Raw genomic sequence first — 20,962 nt, 5'->3', positions numbered from 1 at the left:
CAGCCATAAAAAAGGACAAGTTCGTGTCCTTTGTAGGGACATGGATGCAGCTGGAAACCATCATTCTCAGCAAACTATCGCAAGAACAGAAAACCAAACACCACATGTTCTCACTCATAGGTGGGAATTGAACAATGAGATCACTTGGACACAGGAAGGGGAACATCACACACCAGGGCCTATTGTGGGGAAGGGGGAGGGAGAAGGGATAGCATTAGGAGATATACCTAATGTAAATGATGAGTTAATGGGGGCAGCACACCAACATGGCACATGTATACATATGTAACAAACCTGCACATTGTGCGTATGTACCCTAGAACTTAAAGTATAATAATAATAATATAAAAGATGTTCTCTCTAAATAAGAAAATCTGTTCCAACAAGTAATGAAAATTACGTTTCTAAATTCCACATTCTGCTTTTATCAAAAAGCAGATTTAGTACAATGAACAGTGCACTGTATAATTTTTCCACTCCATCCCTTTAAGAAGTTAGTAAAATGAACAATCAATCCACATGATCGTTACACAGTTGCTCAGTACATTAGAATATATCATACAGATAATCACTGGTTCAGTGGGAGTTCTATGATTGCACAGGATTTAACTGTTTAAGCAACCACATTGGGTAGGATACTTTGCAGATTTTACTGCTGGAAATATCACATGAATCATCTGCCAATGTAATTCTAGCAAAGCAAGCAGTCCAAAGTTCATGCCAAAAGTTAAATTCTGCTCCTTCAGAATGGAGTTACCTATCTCCCTCGCAAATTCTAAATTCACCGAGTATATGCTACATTTTAATCCACTTAAGTTAGTACATTCTCCTTCCTTAAAGAGGGGGTTAGATAGAAAAATTATCTTTGGTCTAATGTAATAATTGATTATAAAAATTATTTTTAACTAATATCTAACTTTTTACAAAGTTATGCTGATTACTACAAATGGAATCTATAAAGTTATTTTTATAGCTTTGTTGCTAGAAACTGATTTACTGATATAAGATAAACCTGGACAGGTATCAAATTCATTTCACAAGTCCTCCAAAATGCAAATCAAATTATGCTGTTCTTCATTATAAACAGAAAACTAGACTTTGCTGAATGAATAGAAAGAAAGCACTATGCCCTTTAGCTAGTCCTTGTGTCTCAAATGTCTTTCTCAAATACTACTCTTAGCCAGCAACTTTCCATATTTTAATTTCTCTTATAACCAAAGTACACTCTGAATTGGTCTTATGCAGCTAATATAAATCTGAATATTTCTCTGATTTGTCAAAGTTCATTTGAATTCTAATCCTATTATATCCAAAATTCTATCAACCATGTCCAACATCCTGTCATCCAAAACTTAATAAGCACACTCTTGTTTTAGCCTCCCAAATAATAAATTATATGAAATAATACTGATTCTGGAACTACATCTTGCCATTCATGATTCAAACGGCCTTTTAAGTCAACATTGAGTCATTCACAAATATACATTACTAAGCTCTTCGAAAAAGATGTGCACTTTTCTAACAATCATCAGTATTTCTAAAAATTTTTATGTGATTTCTAAAGGTCATGGAAGGACTCCAAAGGTATCCAGGAGTGTCCACATCAATGATTCATGTCTTGCCCAGATTAACATGGCAAGTGCATGATAAATGAATGCATGAAAGTTGTTGGCTAGAGAAGCAACATAAACAAGTAGGCAGATGGAAGAAAGTGATAGATTGTCATTGTACTTTAACTCGTTTCACATCAACTCCTTCAGACTGACTCTTGAAGATTGCTGTCAACAGCTTCCATAGCTTCTTTGCCACAACATTTGCCTTTCCATTCATCTTTTTTTTTTCATTCTGTGAAATGATTTTTCCTCCTCTTTACAACCTTTTAAAAGTTGCTTCCTCTATTAATTATTTTAGGAGCACAAGCTCTGAATAAAGAATGCCTGGATATGAACCTTACTCCACCATTCAAGAACCATGATCTGAGACAAGTACGTGACATTGTTTTGTATCAGACTCTCATATTTATTATGGGGACAATGATAGTACCTATCTCAGAATTGCTCTGAATATTAGATAAGTTAATATAAGAAATGTACTTACAACTATAGTATTATGTGTTTGATATTAATTTTCTTATAATTATTGATGTCATGATTTATCTTGCCCACGTTAACAGAAGTGATTATCTCTGTTTTTCCCCAATGACTCTGTAATGATCTATTCCAACTATATACACTTTTATAATAATTTTGTTTGTTAATTTGTGTGGTTCTCTATTTATACTGCAAATAACTTGAAAACAGGAGCCATGTTACATTATCACATGATTTTCTGCATATAGATAGTGCTTACATAATTAATTAGTTAATTTTACTTTTGGGAAAAATGAAAAATAGAAGAAATGAAGAAATAAATAGGGTAGAGCTTCACAAAGAAAGTAAGATTTTGGTTTTGCTTTTAGCATAAATTTGGTAAGGTCGTCAGAAAATTCGCCAATATACAATCTCACTCATACAGATGCAGAAGAAATATACAACATACTGGTTTATGAATTGCCTGCATTTAGCTCATATGGGGACATTTTTAAAAAATCAACTCACAGCTACTGAATTAGGATTTCTTAGAGTAGCCTTGGAATCTTTATTTTAAAAAGCTTTGGGGCCGGGTGCAGTAGCTCACAAATGTATTCCCAGCACTTTGGGAGCCCGAGGTGGGTGGATCACAAGGTCACGAGTTCGAGACTAGCCTGGCCAATATGGTGAAACACCATCTCCACCAAAAATACAAAATATATATATATATATATATATATATATATATATATATATATATATATATGGGCGTGGTGGTACGTGCCTGTAATCCCAGCTACTTGGGAGGATAAGGCAGGAGAATCACTTGAACCCGGGAGGCTGAGGTTGCAGTGAGCCAAGATCACACCACTGACTCTGGCCTGGGTGACAGAGTGAGATTCTGTCAAAAAAAACAAAACAAAACAAAAAAGAAGAAAGAAGAAAGAAGAAAGAAGGAGAAGGAGAAGGAGAAGGAGAAGGAGAAGGAGAAGGAGAAGGAGAAGAAGAAGAAGAAGAAGAAGAAGAAGAAGAAGAAGAAGAAGAAGAAGAAGAAGAAGAAGAAGAAGAAGAAGAAGAAGAAGAAGAAGAAGAAGAGGAAAGAAGAAGAAGAAAAAGCAGCAGCTTTGACTGGTAAGTTAATTTACAGTCAGGCATACAAATCAAGTATATGCTACATTTTAATCCATTTAATTTAGTATATTCTCCTTCCTTAAAGAGGTTAGACAGAAAATATCCTCAGGTAGCAGAACGAGCCAAGTTAACAACTATTACCATGGACATAACTTGCTATAGTCTGGCCTTGATAAAGGACACCGAAAAATCTTTGTTGTGACAGGTTAAGTAATTTTTTTTCTTTCAGTGTATTAGAAATCGTTTTAATTGTATCATAGGGCCCATTATTTTCATTTTTATCAAGTGTTTTTTGTTTATCTGGAAGGACGGGTAAAATGCACTCCATTCTGTTGACTTGGGCAGAGGATAATTATAGAGAAAATACGTGATTAAAACAATATAGGTCATTATCCATCCTTGTATTTCCAGGAATTTCATTGTTACCACACAAGTTTGAAGTTAATTATCTAACTTCCTCAGAGCCTCTTTTTCTGACCTCTAGGGAGAACAACAAAGGACATGAGACATCTAAAATGGCAGGAAGATGAAAGTGAATGGAAAGATGTACACAGTAAAGTCTTGAAAAGTAGCCAGCTGGCTAGAGAGCTGTGTTTTCATCTCACAATCCAGACAGTTATTGGGTAAAGATACCTCTGGTCCTATTTTTTCACTCAATTTTAGCAAGCACTTATAAGCTGACTACATACACAAAAATGTAGATACACTGAAATACAGAGAAAGGTAATATAGCTTCTGTCCCTAAGGAAATGAACATATACAATAAGAAAACACACATACACACCTATATATCAAGGTGTGGTTCCTGTTAAGAACAATACATAAAAGCTAAGACAGTCTTGAGGAGGGAGTAGCAATCCACTATGGCTGCCCTTCCCAGGGAAACCTTACGAATTTTTTAAGTTTTATAATTTCAACTTTTATTTTAGATTAATGGGGTGCATATGCAGGTTTGTTGCAAGGTTATATTGTGTAACACTGAAGTTTTGGGTGTGAATGATATTGTCAATCAGGTAGTGAGCATAGTACACAATAGGAAGTTTTTCAGCCCTGTCCTTCTCTCCCTCCATCCTTCTGGAGTCCCCAGGGTCTAGTCCCGTCATTATGTCTATGTGTACCCAATGCTTACCTCACACTAATAAGTGAAAAAATATGGTATTGAGTTTTCTGCTTCTGCTTTAGTTCATTCAGGATAATGGTCTCCAGCTGCAAGTATGGTGCTGCGAAGGACATGATTTCATTCTTTTTATGGCTACATAGTATTCTAGGATGTATACGTACCACATTTTCTATATCCAATCCATTACTGATGAGCACCTAGGTTGATTTTGTGTCTTTGCTATTGTGAATAGTATTTCAATGACCATATAACTGTGAGTGTCTTTTTGATAGAATGGTATACACCCAGTAATAGTGTTGCTGGGCTAAATGGTACTTCTGGTTTTAGTGGTTTGAGAAATCTCCAAACTTCCTTCCAAAGTGGCTGATCTAATTTACATTCCCATCAACTGTGTGTGTTTTCCCTTTTCTCTGCAGCCACAGCCTCCCCAAAATCTGTTATTTTTTACCTTAAACAAATGTTTAACTTTGATTTTAAGTTCAGGGGTACACGTACAGGTTTGTTGCACAGGTCAACTTGTGTCATGTGGTTTGTTGTACAAAGTATTTGCTTACCCAGGTATTAAGCCTAGTACGCATTAGTTATTTTTCCTGATCCTCTCTCACCTTTCACCCTCCACACTCTGATAGTCACCAGTGTGTGTTGTTCCCCCCCGTATGTTCATGTATTCTCATCATTTAGCTCCCACTAATAAGTGAGAACATGGGGTATTTGGTTTTCTGTTCCTGTGTTAGTTTGCTAAAGATAATGGTCTCCAGCTCCATCCATGTTCCTGCAAAGGATATCATCTTGTTCTTTTTTATGGCTACATAGTATTCCACTCTGGACACATGAACTCACAAAAATTTCATGAGGCAGATGCCAAAAGCAATTGCAACAATAGCAAAAATTGAGAAATGGGACCTAATTAAAGAGCTTCTGTACAGCAAAGAAAACTATCAACAAAGTGAACCAACAACCTACAGATGAGAGAAAATTTTTGCAAGCTAAGCATCTGACAAAGGTCTAATATCCAGTATGTATAAGGAACTTAAACAAATTGACAAGAAAAAAAAAAAAACATTAAAAACTGGGCAAAGGCAAAGGACATGAACAGATACTTTTCAAAAGAAGACACACATCTGGCCAACTATCATATTAATAAAAGATCAATATTACAGATCATTAGAGAAATGTAAACCAAAACCACAATGAGATACCATCTCACACCCATCAGAATGGTTATTATTAAAAAGTCAAAAAAATAGATGCCAGTCAGGTTGCAGAGAAAAAGGAACACTTATACACTGTTAGTAGGAGTTTAAATTAGTTCAACCATTGTGGAAGACAGAGTGGCAATTCCTCAAATACCTAAAATCAGAAATCCCATTACCGGGTATACACCCAAAGGAATATAATTCAGTCTATTATGAAGACACATGTATGTGTATGTTCACTGCAACACTATTTACAATAGCAAAGACATGGAATGAACCTGCCCAATAATGACAGACTGGATAAAGAAAATATGTTACATATACACTCTGGGAGATACTACGCAGGAAACCTTTCATAAAGGAGGGTGATTTTCCTCTTGGCCTAAAACAACATGTTGAATGTGAAAGAACATGAAAAATAAATGGTGGGAGAAAGGTATCATCGCACATTTCAGAAGACAGAAGACTGTGAGTTAAGGAGCAAGCATCAGGAAAATAAACATCCTTGGGGTAGAATAACATATAATGTGGTTACAACACAAGAGTGCTTGTGAAGGGTGGTGGGTGAAGATTAACCTGGAGGGGCATTTTGAGGGGAATTGTGGTAGAACTTTGAAACTTCACAGTAAGGAATCAGGCAATGGAAATTCACTGATGGTTTTCGAATGGGGAAAACGGCAGAAAGATTTGCATTTTCAAATACAGGTAAACGGAATATAGGATGAACCTGAGGGTAGCAAGGGGATATGAAATTAAATCATACCTGTAAAAGCATTTTGTAAAATAGGAAATATAAACAATGTGTAAAACAATTCTAAAATTTTCAGTAAGAAGAAACAAAAATGAGTAAAATCTGGAAGCAGGAAACATGTTATTTAAAATAGTAAAGAAAAACACTTATTGAAAGTAGAATTGACTTAAGGAACAACGGGAAAAGTGAAAAAAGAAGTGAGTTCTAAAGTGTCCACTACTAATTTTATTGTTAATACGAAGCCATTCTAGGGTCTTGTGCAGGAAGTAACATGATTTAAATTGTGTGTTGAGATGTAACATTTGAAACAGTTAAGAATTTGGAGAATTACCAGTAAATTAGGGTTGTTAGCAAGGCATACGATTTTAAGAGAATGTAAACCAACATAATCTTAAGCAAAATGCATTTATGAAAGTGAATTTTTTAAAGTGAGGTAGTAAAACTCAAAAAGCCCAAAGGATTATAATCATTCTACTATAAAGGCACATGCACATGTATGTTTATTGCAGCACTGTTCACAATAGCAACGACTTGGACCCAACCCAAATGTCCATCAGTGATAGACTGGATAAAGAAAATGTGGGACATATACACCATGGAATACTATGCAGCCATAAAAAGGATGAGTTCATGTCGTTTGCAGGGACAAGGATGAAGCTGGAAATCATCATTCTCAGCAAACTAACACAGGAACAGAAATCCAAACACCACATATTATCACTCATAAGTGGAAGCTGAACAATGAGTACACATGGACAAAGGGAGGGGAACATCACACACCGGGCCTGTCAAGGGGTGGGGAGACAGAGAAGAGATACCTTTAGGGGAAATACTAATGCAGATAACAAGTTGATGGGTGCAGCAAACCACCATGACACTTGTATACCTACGTAACAAACCTGCACGTTCTGCACAAGTATCCCAGAACTTAAAGTATAATTTTAAAAAAGAAGAAAGAAAGAAAGAAAGAAAGAAAGAAAGAAAGAAAGAAAGAAAGAAAGAAAGAAAGAAAGAAAGAAAGAAAGAAAGAAAGAAAGAAAGAACTCAAAAAGCCAAATGTGAAAACTTTGAATCAAAACAATTTTGAAGTGCCCATACTGATGTCTAGTTCATCACTAGAAATAAACAATAGTTGGTCCTCCTTTGTGACTCAATCATGTGTAAATTGTTATTCTTATCATTTCAGTATTACTTACTAGTTGTGGGCTATTTCTTATCATAAAGGTACTTTCTATTCTGTAAAGGAGGAATAACGGGAATAAAGGGCATTAATACCCTTATATTTGGGGTCTCCTTTATTGAAATACTTGAACGTCTGAACAAATCACTTTAGTTGCCTTGGCTGTTTTTGATGATATAAGATTCATTTTTCTTGTAGTTCACAGTAAAATTTTACTTTAGATATATAAAATAATCTAGAGAGATTTCTGTTATGCAGATAGAGCTGTTAAGAGTCAAGTGACTGTGTGTGCTAGGATTCTAACCCAGGGTTAAAATATTTTGTGTTAATTTCATTTTGTATTATTGAGCATAGTCAGAAAACATTTTCAATACTATGCTGATTTTTCAAATAACAAATACATTCTTGACTTTAATTAGAAAGTGAAAAATGTATGGTTTTATTATCAGAAATTTATTTATTATTTAACATATTATCTTTCAAGACTTTTTAAAAATATGTTCACATATTCTGAAGGTTAAAGTAGAGAAAAGTTCCTATCACCATGTAGATTTATTATAGACCTATTCCAGGTATATTCCAGAATTAAAAATCATACAAAGCAAGTTTAATTTAATAATTTACTAAGGGATTCCTGCTTTCTTAAAATAGTGAAGTACCCTACTACATTTGAAGTTCATTTATAGATTAGCAGGAACCTGATATGATTCTTAAACAGAGAATCATACATTTTAAATCAAAACTAATTGTCTTAGTCAATAATACAAAACCCCAAATACCATAAACTGGGTAGCTTAGAAAAACACTTATTTCTCACAGTTTTGGAGCCTGTGAAGTCCAACATAAAGGCACCAACAGATTTGTTGTCTGGTTGGGGGTTTGTTTCCCAGTTCACAGACCATTACTTCTCCCAAAATGCTCCACCTTCTAATACTGTCATCTTCAGGTTTAAGATTTCAACATAAGAATTTTGGACAGCATACAAATATTCAGACCATAGCTAATTAAATATCAACAATTAAATGTCAATTGGATGAAAGAAATTTGATGTGCACATATTCCACAGCATTATAAAATGAGAGGCACCTGTAACTCTGTTTCCAACAACTAAAAGTTGGATAACAAAATGTCTGTGATTTTCTTTTATTAGACCCTTTCTTTGCAGATTACTTTATTAGGGAAGCTGGGTGGTATAGAAAAATTTGGGAGGCCTACAGAATTGTGTTCTCTTTTTAGTTTTGACATACAGTAGTCACAAAGTCTTAGACAAGTTACATCACAAATAACACATATCTACAATGGAGTTATTAACTCCATCCTGTCATGCCGGGGTTTTGTGAACATTAAATGAGATAACTTAGTAAAGTTGCAATACAGCCATAGAGGCATAGTGGGTTTTCATTAAATATGGTTCTCCCTACTTTCTTCTTTCCCTCCCACCTTGAAAACCATATTTCATTTCTTGTCTTACTATATAAAATTAGGTTTTATATGATATAAATGTCTGATAATCTATAACTGATTAACTTTCATCAATTTCTATGACAAATGTCAAATCCCTACCTTTACTATGCAACCCATCCAGTAAGAACACTGTGAGGATTTTTTCATTTCTTCTTCTCTCCTCCTTTATCAAATAACAGTGATCCCTTTGGCACTGTGATGAGTGTTAACAATACCAAGCCCTACCCTTAAGAATCTCAGTTTCTAGAAGGAGAGATAGGCATATAAATAAATAAAATATGATTGAATAACGGTAATAATTAAAATACATGTAAAGTTTAAAATCTTCCTTAATTTTACAGTGTATTCTGTAAACTATGTAAAATACACATATCGAATTGATTCGGGAAATATTTACTTATTACCTTCTATGTGTTAGGCTTATGACATTTTTTAAAAGACACAGATCCTACAAGGCCATTAGGTTTCAGGGACTTTAATGACAGCCCACATCATTAATTCAAACCTCTTGGCTAAATGCAGCACGTGACTCAGAAATGTGAGTACCATCCTCCTGAGGCACCTTCAACCTGGCACTGGAAATCTAGCAAAGTGACTTGTGATAGAGATCCTTGGATCCTACTGTCCTCTTTCCTTTGTGCAATCCTATTATATAACCCTATTGGATTTCAACTGGAATAATCACTCATGGGCTTCTCTGGGTTCTCCTTCCATCTTCCTATAAAGCTTCATGCTAGTACAGTTCAGAAAGATACTTGATTTCCCAAAACTACAGAAAATGCAAATAATGCATAGAAGAGAAATTTAAAGTACCAAAATTGGACAATATGAAACCTGTGGCGCAGAACAACTTTGAATGTGCCTCATACCAGGGAACCTGGGGATCATACTTATAGAAAAAAAGACACATCACAATAAGATACTTTTTCTGAGAGTCTTCATTGCATTTTTCCTTCCTATTTTTCACGGGTGTCACATTCTACACTCAACGTCTTCCAAACTGTTGAGAGATATCTTACTTCACATGACTTTTGGGTCAAAGAAGAGGTCCATTCAAGAATAATTGCCCCATTTTTCAAATAAAAAAATAACAATAAATTCAAAGATGCCAATGCCAACCAACCACTTTTTGAAAGAGAAACTACAGTTTTGATATAAGGAGAATAGACTTCTGAACTTTTTGGTATTTTTTCATGATCAAAGACGCTTTGTCCCTAAGTATATCAAACTGCAAATAAAGGCAATCAACTCTCTGCAGTCAGGAAAACAAGACATAATCTTCAATTAATCATCAAATTCTGTTTAGTTGAATTTTTTCCTAAAATTCTTCCTTGAAATAATTATCCACTGTGCTGATTTTGTCTGTATTTTACTTGTTTTGTTTGAATACATAAACATAATATAAACAGTGTTTTAAGTATTTCAACCAAATGATTTATTAATCATTTGTTTATGCTACTTAATTTTGTTTCTGATAGAGTATTTATTGTTTGCAGTAGCTATATAATATTCTGAAATTGAAATCTAAAAATGCAATTTGAAGTGAAAAAACAAAATTTTCATTTTATGAAAATTGCAAAGTTTCTCAATATAATGATAAAAATATACCATGGGATAAACCATTTAAATGAAGGATAGTATTTACCTAAAAATTGCCTAACAGCCTTCCATCATTTTGTGCTAGAAGGAAGACCAGAAAGTAATTAGAATTTACGTTTCGTTCAGTAAAACTTCCAAAAAAAATTGAATGAGAAAAGTCTGACTCCTTCCCCACATAAATACTGTATTAAAAGAATTGAAATAAAAATTGAACTCCAATAATTTTATTTAAAAAATTGATTTTTAATATGCGAAACAGTCTATAACATGGAACAAAAGGTCCTCAAAAAGGTCATGGGAAATATGTATTATAAAAAAACTACACAAAATCCTCAAAATTTTTGCACCAAAGAAATCATACTCTGAACAAGGTCTAGTGTGAGGCAGTTAGAAGGTAAAGACTTCACCTTGAAAAGAGGTCCTCTCATGGCAACATGGATTCTGCTAAACTTGAAGCAAGAACAAACATTAAAATTGAGTGGAATAATGGTGACATCACAAATACTTAAAAAATGTTTATAGGAAAAATTATCCAAAGAAATCAGCAGTTTACAGATAAATAACTTGTGTTAAGAAGGGATGAGACAATGTTGAAGATGAAGTCCATAACAGCAGACCATCCACATCAATTTGCAAGGAAAAAAAAGTGTCTAGTTTGTGTCCTACTTAAAGAGGACTAACAATTAACAGCATAAACAATAGCTAACACCTTAGATATCTCAAATGGTTCAGCTTACAGAGTTTTGACTGAAAAGTTAAAGTTAAGCAAACTTCTCATTTAATGGATGCCAAAACTACTGCATCCAGATCAGCTACAGACAAGAGCAGAGCTCTCAATGAAAATTCTAAACAAGATCCCAAGCATTTCTTCAAAGAATTGTAACAGGAGATAAAACTTGGCTTTACCAGTATGATCCTAAAGACAAAGCACAATCAAAGCAATGGCTACCAAGAGGAGGAAGTGGCCCAATCAAAGCAAACTGGACCAGTCAAGAGCAAAGATCATGACAACAGTGTTTTGGGATGCCCAAGTGTTTTGCTTGTTGACATTTCAAAGGGTCAAAAAATGGTAACATCTGTTTGGTTTTGAGAAAGTTAGCCAAAGCGTTTGTAGAAAAACTCCTGGGATGGCTTCACCAGAGATTTCTTTTCCAACATGACAATGCTCTTGATCATTATTCTCACTAAACAAGGGCAACCACGTGAGTTTTGATGATAAATCTGTAGGTATTAATCTTATTGTACTGATTAGCCTCCTGATATCTTATTGTTTCCTAATTTTAAACAATCTTTAAAAGACATCTGCTTTTCTTCGGTTAATAATGTAAAAAATAAAATTAAAAAAAAACACTGCATTGACAGGATTAAACTCTCAGGATGCTCAGTTCTTTAGAGATGGACTAAATGGCTGGTATCATTGTTTACAAAGTGGTTTAACTTAATGGAGCTTATGTTGACAAGTTTGTATTTTAATTTTTATCTGCTAATTTCATTTTTCAATGGTATTTCCAAAGTCTCCTTGTAGTTTTATTTGGAAGTTAGATAATAACTTATTGTTATATTTAAGGAATCATTATGAATATAGCTTCAGAAATAAGAATTTGTTTGTTTTGAGAAATAAAAAAAGCAGTCCCAGAGATTAAGTGAATTAATTAAATTTAAATAGTAAATATTCAGAAGGGTCCAGATTTTTGGATACCTGATATTCCCTGTCCACTATAGCTATAAAGTTGCTAACATGATTTTAATTAGTTAATACTCTGTGAGAACTTTAGGAAGAGCTTTGTTTTTCCTTTTGACCGCTAATGGTCAAAAGAAAATGGCGATATGAATACCATTAACTACTCATGTTTTGTAAAAAGTACGGCACAGAGCCCACAAATCATTTTCTTCTTACACGATAACTGTGACTAATGGCTAGAGTCTGTCTAGGTGTTGTGTTGAGAAAGATCCCGAAACCATTCTTCGGTCAGACAATCAGCAATCAATAGCTGCATGATCACAAGAAGAAGTACAGTGATATTATGTATTCCAGGTATTTTACAACCTTCAACTTCTTTATTTTTTTCTGAGCAGTTACCTAAAAATCAACCAAATTACAAATCACTTTCATCATAAACTGGAAAAAGAAGTGACAGCACAGATCTAACATAATTTTAGATTTCATATTAATTAATACTTGTACATAGCTGTTGAATTAGCCACTGAATAGTCAGTATAATAACTCCTAAATCTACAAGATAAGTTTAGTGAAAATTATTTAAACAATCTGTGAAATGAGTGAATGGTTGTTACCATACCCTACGGTTTGAAACATGTATCTGCTTTCCTTTTCCAAAAGATAAAGAAGGATGGAAACACTAATTATGTGTTTTTCTAACATAAACTATTAATAAGGAAGTGATGACAAATACAATAATGGTGAAATTATGATGTCATTATCATAGAATATCCTTGATGCTAAATTATGATCCTTGGTTATGTTGCATTCACATTTTTCAAAGTGAATTACAAATTAAATAATTATCCTCTTGAATATCATTGCTCTGAAAACAATTTCTACACTTTTATTTTGGCAGTGTAATGAGGTGAGATGCTAAAACTTTGACCTGTAATAGGAAAAAGTTAAACTATAAAAAATGTATTAATAGTCACATAAAACAAATGTAATATTTGCATGTATATGTGTGTGTCTGTGCATACTTCATTATTAGAATTTTAGTACTCATATTTAAATGGCAGAGACCATATCTGCCCTATTCACTGAGCTATTTGCAGGCCTCAGTTATGCATAGCCACTCAATAAATATCTCTTGACTGATTTTAGGTCCATATGCTAGGTAAGAGCTTTCATTCATTTATTCATTTAACAGCCCTTTAGTGAACATCTGAGGGGTTTAACAAATTCTGTTACTATAAACCAATAATTTACTCATGATATTATATATAAAGTATACTTATATTAATAATAATTGCTAACATTTATCAGGCACTTATGTGCCAGAGACAGTGCTTTACATGTGTTCTTTAATTTAATCCCAGCACAACGCTATGTAATACTTTATTATTTTCATTTGTCTGATGAGTAAATCAAAGCACAGATGGCTTAACCATATTATGCAAAGTCACTAATTAATAAATGAGAAAGCTGAGATTTGAGTTCAGTCTCATTGTTGAGTCGGCCCTGCATTATAGCATAGTGTTATAGCTAAAGAGAATAGGGGAAAACTTGCTTTTTATTAATTTCATATTTGGAAATCATGTAATATATTCAATGAAAGTAATATTAATTGTACTCATATCAATTATGACTATATTACAGATACATTCATTGAATATAGAACAAAAATAAAAAGTAAATAAAATCTGCTATCATTTCTGTATTATTTATGTAACAAAATATTTTATTAACATGTTTTAAATTGTTTTAATTATGGTCTAGATAATATTTAGAATAAATATTTAATAATTCAATTATATTAATCAGGATAAATTTTACAACTCTTTCAAATAATTATTTGTACACCATGAAGGTACACTTCTCATCTCAATTAAAATCACTAAATGTGTTCATAGGAATACTAAACTTAAAAGAGCTATTTTAGTTCCTTAGAAGGATAAGCCTCTTAGGTAGGAGGATAAATAATCTTCAATTTCCTCTTCTGTATAAATGGGAAGCAAAAATAGTTATCTATTTCATAGGTTTGTTTTGAGGATTAAATAGTACATAATCAGGAATTTTAGGAATGGTTTATCCCCTGTGACACGCAATTTACCCATGTAACAAATCTGCACATGTACCCCTTGAATCTAAAATAAAAGTTGGAAATAAAAAGAATGATTTATATGTCTGTTTTTACTACTGGACTTTGCAGCAGAGTCTGTCACAGTCACATTTCTGTGCTCCTGTCCAAGCAGTCTTGATATTGAGTATATTTAAGTTCACTAATAAAGTTATTTCCCTATAGTGAGTGAAAAAAACCACAAATTGATTACAATTATGACAAATTATAAAACCAAAGTTTGTGATGTGAATACATTTGCTGGATTATATCAACTATAATTATTAACTCTCATTACCTAATTATATGCATTAAGAGCCTCATATGCATTACTTATAGTGCCTGTTTTATGACACTTCATATTATTTCTAAAAATAAGTATATTAATTTCTTTATGGCATGAAGTTTTGATACACAGCAATTTGCTATTAGAATATGCTTGATCAAGGTTTTAAATTTAAACTTGAAAATTAAATTCTTTTTGTTTTAGGTTAATAGGTGATTTATAGAGAAAGCTAGATTTATCCTTTCAGGTTTATCTAACTATAGCATCTTAATCTGATTTTCTAGTGCAGCATATTTAGTTCCTGATCCATAGTTAATTCTGCCTCATTATTTATTTATTTATTTTATTCAGCATTCTTCTTTTGTTCTGTATTGATGATATATGGCAGAGAACATCTTTTAGTATACATGTGATTTCCTTATTTATACATATTAAACATATATATTCCATCATAAAAAAGTATTACTGGATCTAGGCTGCTACTAATGCCTTGGCTTTTTAGTTATTAATTGTAAGATTTACACCTTTTGGAATTTTCTGTCTCTTAAATAACCTATTTTAGGTTAACTATCCAAGAAATTAAGAAATGTTAGATCTGTTAGATTTTGTAAATCTTTCCTATCTATACAGGATGGTACATAAATCAGGATATTTCTACCCAACAATATGAACTCATACATGTTTTTCAATATTTACATACATAAATATACACATATATGTATGTGTATGTAAATGTTGAAAAATATGTATATATGTATACATATTTTACATACATACATATATATGTATACATACATACATACATATATGTATACATATTTTACATACATATGTAAATGTTGAAAAATATGTATATATGTATACACATATATACATATTGTTTATGCATCTTTTATTTCATATTACCAAGACTCACATTTGATAATTGTAAATACAGTCAATTCTTATTATTCATGGTAGTTATGTTCTATGAAGTCACTGCAACACTACATCAGTGAAAACTACACCATTGTTCCCTGCGGGACATATAGGGTTAGAGTTCTGTATCTCCTGTTAGGTTCCTATGAGTCTGTGGTCACATATCTGTCAATCAATAAATATATAACATTATTCTATATGTCCTTCTATTTAAAGATGTCTTATTTAATATATATACATATATAATTGTTCATTAACATTGAAAGTAATGGTCAACAGCACTACAACTCATGCCTGAAGCTTACCTAACACATGCATTTTCTCTGTAAGATACATCAAAGCCTTTTTGTGCTGAGGAACACCAGATAGTGCTTCTGTATAATGTTTGGGGCCACTGTAAACAGTGAAATCACCAAAGAAAAGCACAAAAATACAAAAACCTGGCACTAGTTAGACCATGAAGAGTATGTATTTATAGTATGAGAATTGAAACAAGAAGAGGGAGCACTGACTTTTTTGACCTAAGACCGGAACAACAGTATTGGTCAACGTAAAATTTTGCTGCTCTTTATATTTCCATGAAATTGTCACAAGTACAGATTTGGGTGATCATAAAAAAGTATAGTGACTTTGCAAATACAAAACCTACAAATAATGAGGATTGGCTGTATGTTGTGAGCATTTCCATGCTGGAATGATCATTTAGCCCAACAAAATGTAATTGGTTGAGACATTATTAGACTAATTTTTAAATAATTTATTCAGTATGTCAACTAATATCAATTAAAGAAATGTATAAGTCCAAAAGAATTACAATACTATTTCTACTGAAGTAGTCTAAGTACCCTCAGGAAAAGTTTCTTCCACTTGCATATTCTATTCAACTTTTGAATCAGTGGCATGGTCATGGCACAATTAGTGATTCCTGAAAGCATGCAGCACACTTTAAGATATTATGGCATCAATTCATGTTTTAATAATTCAGATATATTTTGCAAATTCTCAACTAGGCATCAACTTTTAAATCACATTTCAAACTAATATAGAAGAATAATATTCTTGGCTGTAAGAAAATAAAAATGTTTTGCTATTCATTTAGAAGATTCAAAAACTAAATTTAAACATAAGAGAAATGTATTTAAATGAGAGAAACATTCAAACTTGGCATAAAATTCTTTCCATAAAGAGTAATGAAATATAATAATGATTTATTTCAACAAAATTACTAACTAAATATTCCATTAATCTAAAACCAACTACATATTTCACACTTTTAATACACGCTTCAAAAATTAAGTTTTGCAATCTAGTACTCTTAACAAAAGTTCCAAAAACTTAATGATATAAAACTATATGCGATAATTAACTAACTCCTAAGTGCAGATAATTCAATATGCCATGCAAATTAAACACATTTTTAAAAATATCTAAATATTAATTATTTTATACTCTATTATGTTCTTACCAGTATTTGTCTTCTCTTGAAATTTTTGAGTTCCATTGTTAGAATGACTTGAATTACAGTTATCTTATTGCAGAAAGTGTTTCATCCCATTCAAAAAACAAAAGGTATTTTATCTGTTCATTGCCTACTTGCAATAACCTAAACTAATAATTTTACTTCTAGTCTTTTTTCTCTCTCTTTCCATCAATTACTTTTCTAACATATAATCCTGACTAAATGGTGGAAACAATTTATGGCCAACAAAATAAAATACAAATTATTGCCATTTATATTGTACTCCCATTGTATTGTATAAATGAATCTTAAACATCCTTTTATGATAACATCTTTGTCTAGTTTTCAAGCCTTACCTTCTGATTTGCCTCCTCTATGCATTGTGCTCTAACAGTAATTTAGTAAATTTAATTCACTCCAAATCATGCTATTTTTTATGCCTCCATGCCATGCATCCACTTTAGAATTCCTTGTCCTTTAGCCTGCCTAAAGATTGTCTATTTAAAAATCAGCTTAAGTATTTTCTTCTCTATAAACTTTGACCACCTTAAGAAATATGTTGATCATTTTTCACTTCAGAACTTTTAACATCTATTTGCCATTGCCTTTATTATATAGGAATACGTTTCCAAATGACTTAAGAGTATCTTATTGTAATAAGTCTTGCAAGCTGCTGATGGCTCTACCATTCTGCAACCTGGAGGGCAGCAGTCCCATGCCCACAGCTCCACTAGGTAGTGACCCACTGAGGACTCTGTGTGGGAGCTTCAACCTCCCATTTCCCCTTGGCACTGCCCTAGTACACAGCCATCTATGAGGGCTCTGCCCCTGCAGCAGGCTTCTGTCTGGACACCCAGGCTTTCTCAAATATCCTCTGAAATCTAGGCAAAGGCTGCCAAGTGTTCTTCATTCTTACATTCTGCACACATATAGGCTTAACATCACTTGGAAGCTGTCAAGGCTTATGTCTTGCATTCCAAAGTAGCAGCCTGAGCTGTACCTGGGCTTCTTTGAGCCATGGATAGAATGGGAATAGCTGGGATGTAGGGAGCAGTGTCTCAAGGCTACATAGGGCAGCAGACCCTGAGGCTGGCCTACAAAACCATTCTGTCTTCCTAGGCCTCTGGGCCTGTGATGAGACGGGCTGTCATTAAGGTCTCTAAAATGCCTTTGAGGCCTTTCCCCATTCTCTTGGGTATTCACACCTTGCTCCCCTTTAGTTATGTGAATATCTCTGACAAGCAGTTGCTCCAAAGCCTGTTTAAATTTCTCTCCCAAAAATAGCTTTTTCTTTCCTTGACACATGGCCATGCTGCTAACTTTCCAAACGTTTATGCTTTGCTTTCTGTTTAAATATAAAATCCAAATTTAAGTCACTTCTTTGCTCCTGCATTTGAGCACAGGTTGTTGGAAGCAGCCAAGCCACATCTCGAACCCTTTGCTGCTCAAAATTTCTTTGACCAGATACCTTAAATCATCACTCTGACCTTCAAACATCCACAGATCTCTAGGGCAGGGGCACAGTGCTGCCAAGTTCTTTGCTAAGGCTAACACACATGACCTTTACTACAGTTCCCAATAACTTCCTCATTTCTGAGACCTCACCATCTTGGTCTTCAAGTCCATATTTCTATCAGCATTTTGGTCACAACCACGTAACAAGTCTCTAAGAAGTTCCAAATTTTCCCTTGTCTTCCTGTCTTCTTCTGAGCCCTCCAAACTCTTCTAACCTCTGCCCATTCCACATTTTCAGGTGTCTTTACATCAAGTCCTACCTACAGTACCAATTTCCTGTATTAGGCCATTCTTGTGTTGCTAGAAAGAAATACCTGAGACTGAGTAATTTATAAAGAAGAGGGGCTCATTGGCCTACAGTCCTGCAGGCTTTATAAGAAGCATGGTGCCAACATCTGCTTGGATTCTGGGGAGGCCTCAGAAAGCTTACAATCATTGTGGAAGGCAAAAGGTAGCAGATGCATCACATGGTGAAAGCAGGAGCAAGAGAGAGTGTGTGTTGGCAGGGAGAGGCACCGCAGACTTAAATGACTAGATTTTGTGAGAAGTTACTCACTACTGTGAAGACAGCACCAAGCCATGAGAGATCCACCTGCATGACCCCAACACCTCTCACCAGGCCCACCTCTAGCATTGAGGATTATAATTCAATATGAGGCATGGGCAGGAACAAATATACAAACTATATCTCATTAAGAGAACTAATTAACCAATAAATATTCAATATTTGACTTTCTTATCTAAGACTTGTATTTTATTCATTTTTTGACATGGAGTCTCACTCTGTCCCCACAATCTTGGCTCGCTGCAACCTTCGCCTTCCTGGTTCAAGCAATTCTCCTCTTAGCCTCCCGAGTAGTTAGGATTATTGGTGCTTGCCACCACACCTGGCTAGTATTTGTATTTTTAAGAGAGATGGGGTTTCACCATGTTGGCCAGGCTGGTCCCAAACTCCTGACCTCAGGTGATCCACCCGTCTCAGCTTCGCACAGTGCTGGGATTACAGGTGTAGCCACCATGCCTAGCCTGAAACTTCTATTTTTATTTATTTATTTATGTATTATTAATTTTTTTTTTTTTTTTTTTTTTTTTTTAGACAGAGTCTCGCTCTGTTACCAGGCTGGAGTGTAGCAGTGCGATCTCGGCTCACTGCAACCTCTGCCTCCTGGGTTCATGTGATCCTCCTATCTCAGCCTCCCTAGTAGCTGGGACAACAGGTGAGTGCCACCACACCTGGCTAATTTTTATATTTTTAGTAGAAACACGGTTTCACCATGTTGGCCAGGCTTGTCTTGAACTCCTGACCTCAGGCGATCCACCCACCTTGGCCCCACAAAGTGCTGGTATTACAGGTATGAATCACGTCTTCTTATTACATAACCCTACAAGAGTTTAAATGCATTATTTTATTCTATACTTTTTAACCATAGTATCTGGAAAGTTAGACTTGATTGCTACTCCATTATTCGTTTTTACAACTTCAAATTAAATATGACATATTACTAGGGTCTTAATGATTGTGTCCCCCAAAATTCTTATGTTGAAACCCATCACTTATGTGAGGATATTAGGAAGTTGAACCATTGGAAGGTAATCATGTTATGAGAGCAGAGCCTTCATGAACGGCATCAGTGCCTTTATATATAAAAAAAAAAAAGGCTCAAGAGAAACCCTTTGCCCCTTCCACCATGTGAGAACACAGCTAGAAGGTATTATTTATCAACCAGAAAATGTATCATCAATAGACACTCCGATCTGCTGGAATCTTGATAGTGAACTTCTCAGCTTCCAAAACTGTTAGAAATAAATTTCTGCTATTTAAAATCTACCCAGTACATGGTATTTTTGTTATAGCAGCACAGATGGGCTAAAAGATGTTTATTCTTCTTATGATTTGTCTCATCAGCCTCAGTAGACATGTAAAATCATGACATGAACTAAGTAATTCCACAAATATTTCCCGGTAGCTAATTATGAGCTTAACATGAGCAAGGAACTATATATATGGGCCAGAGAGGAAATAGGAAGTAAAGCTCTTGACCCAAAGAAATTCAGATGCTAACACATGAAAGACAAGATAAAAAAAAAGCAAATGACAATTTGTTGGTCACACTCAGCCATGTGGCCAAGATTATAGGTACTAAAGGATTTCACAAAAAAGGAGATGAATGTGAGAATCGAATATTAAATAAAACTTAACATTTGTTATGAAATTTAAACTGGATTGAGTTTTTGAAAGGAGAAAGAGGGAGGAGAGATGCAGTTCCTGGCAAAGAAGAACAGGGAAAGAAAAGGGAATAACACGCATATTGCCTGGAAAGAAGTTATTCTGATATCTTTCTCAACGAATACAAAGCAACTATTATTTTGTACATGACTCCTTTTTGTTACAAATGCCTCAGATCTTCAAGCAACATTTGACAGATCTGTATTGATATCAGTAATGACAAAAACCTCCCTTTTACTATATGGGATGGTTAGTTTTATGTTTT

At 34.0% G+C, this 20,962-nt stretch overlaps 1 protein-coding gene across 1 annotated transcript in view; it reads right to left on the bottom strand.

Annotated features, from left to right (window-relative positions):
* The window catches only part of LOC105498385 (neuronal growth regulator 1), an 895,160-nt gene that overhangs the window by 841,835 nt on the left and 32,363 nt on the right, over positions 1–20,962 (bottom strand). The window lies entirely within an intron of this gene.

Source organism: Macaca nemestrina, chromosome 1 (assembly GCF_043159975.1).
Source record: "Macaca nemestrina isolate mMacNem1 chromosome 1, mMacNem.hap1, whole genome shotgun sequence".
Taxonomy (NCBI): Eukaryota; Metazoa; Chordata; class Mammalia; order Primates; family Cercopithecidae; genus Macaca; species Macaca nemestrina.
This window is presented reverse-complemented; position numbering and strand designations above follow the sequence as displayed.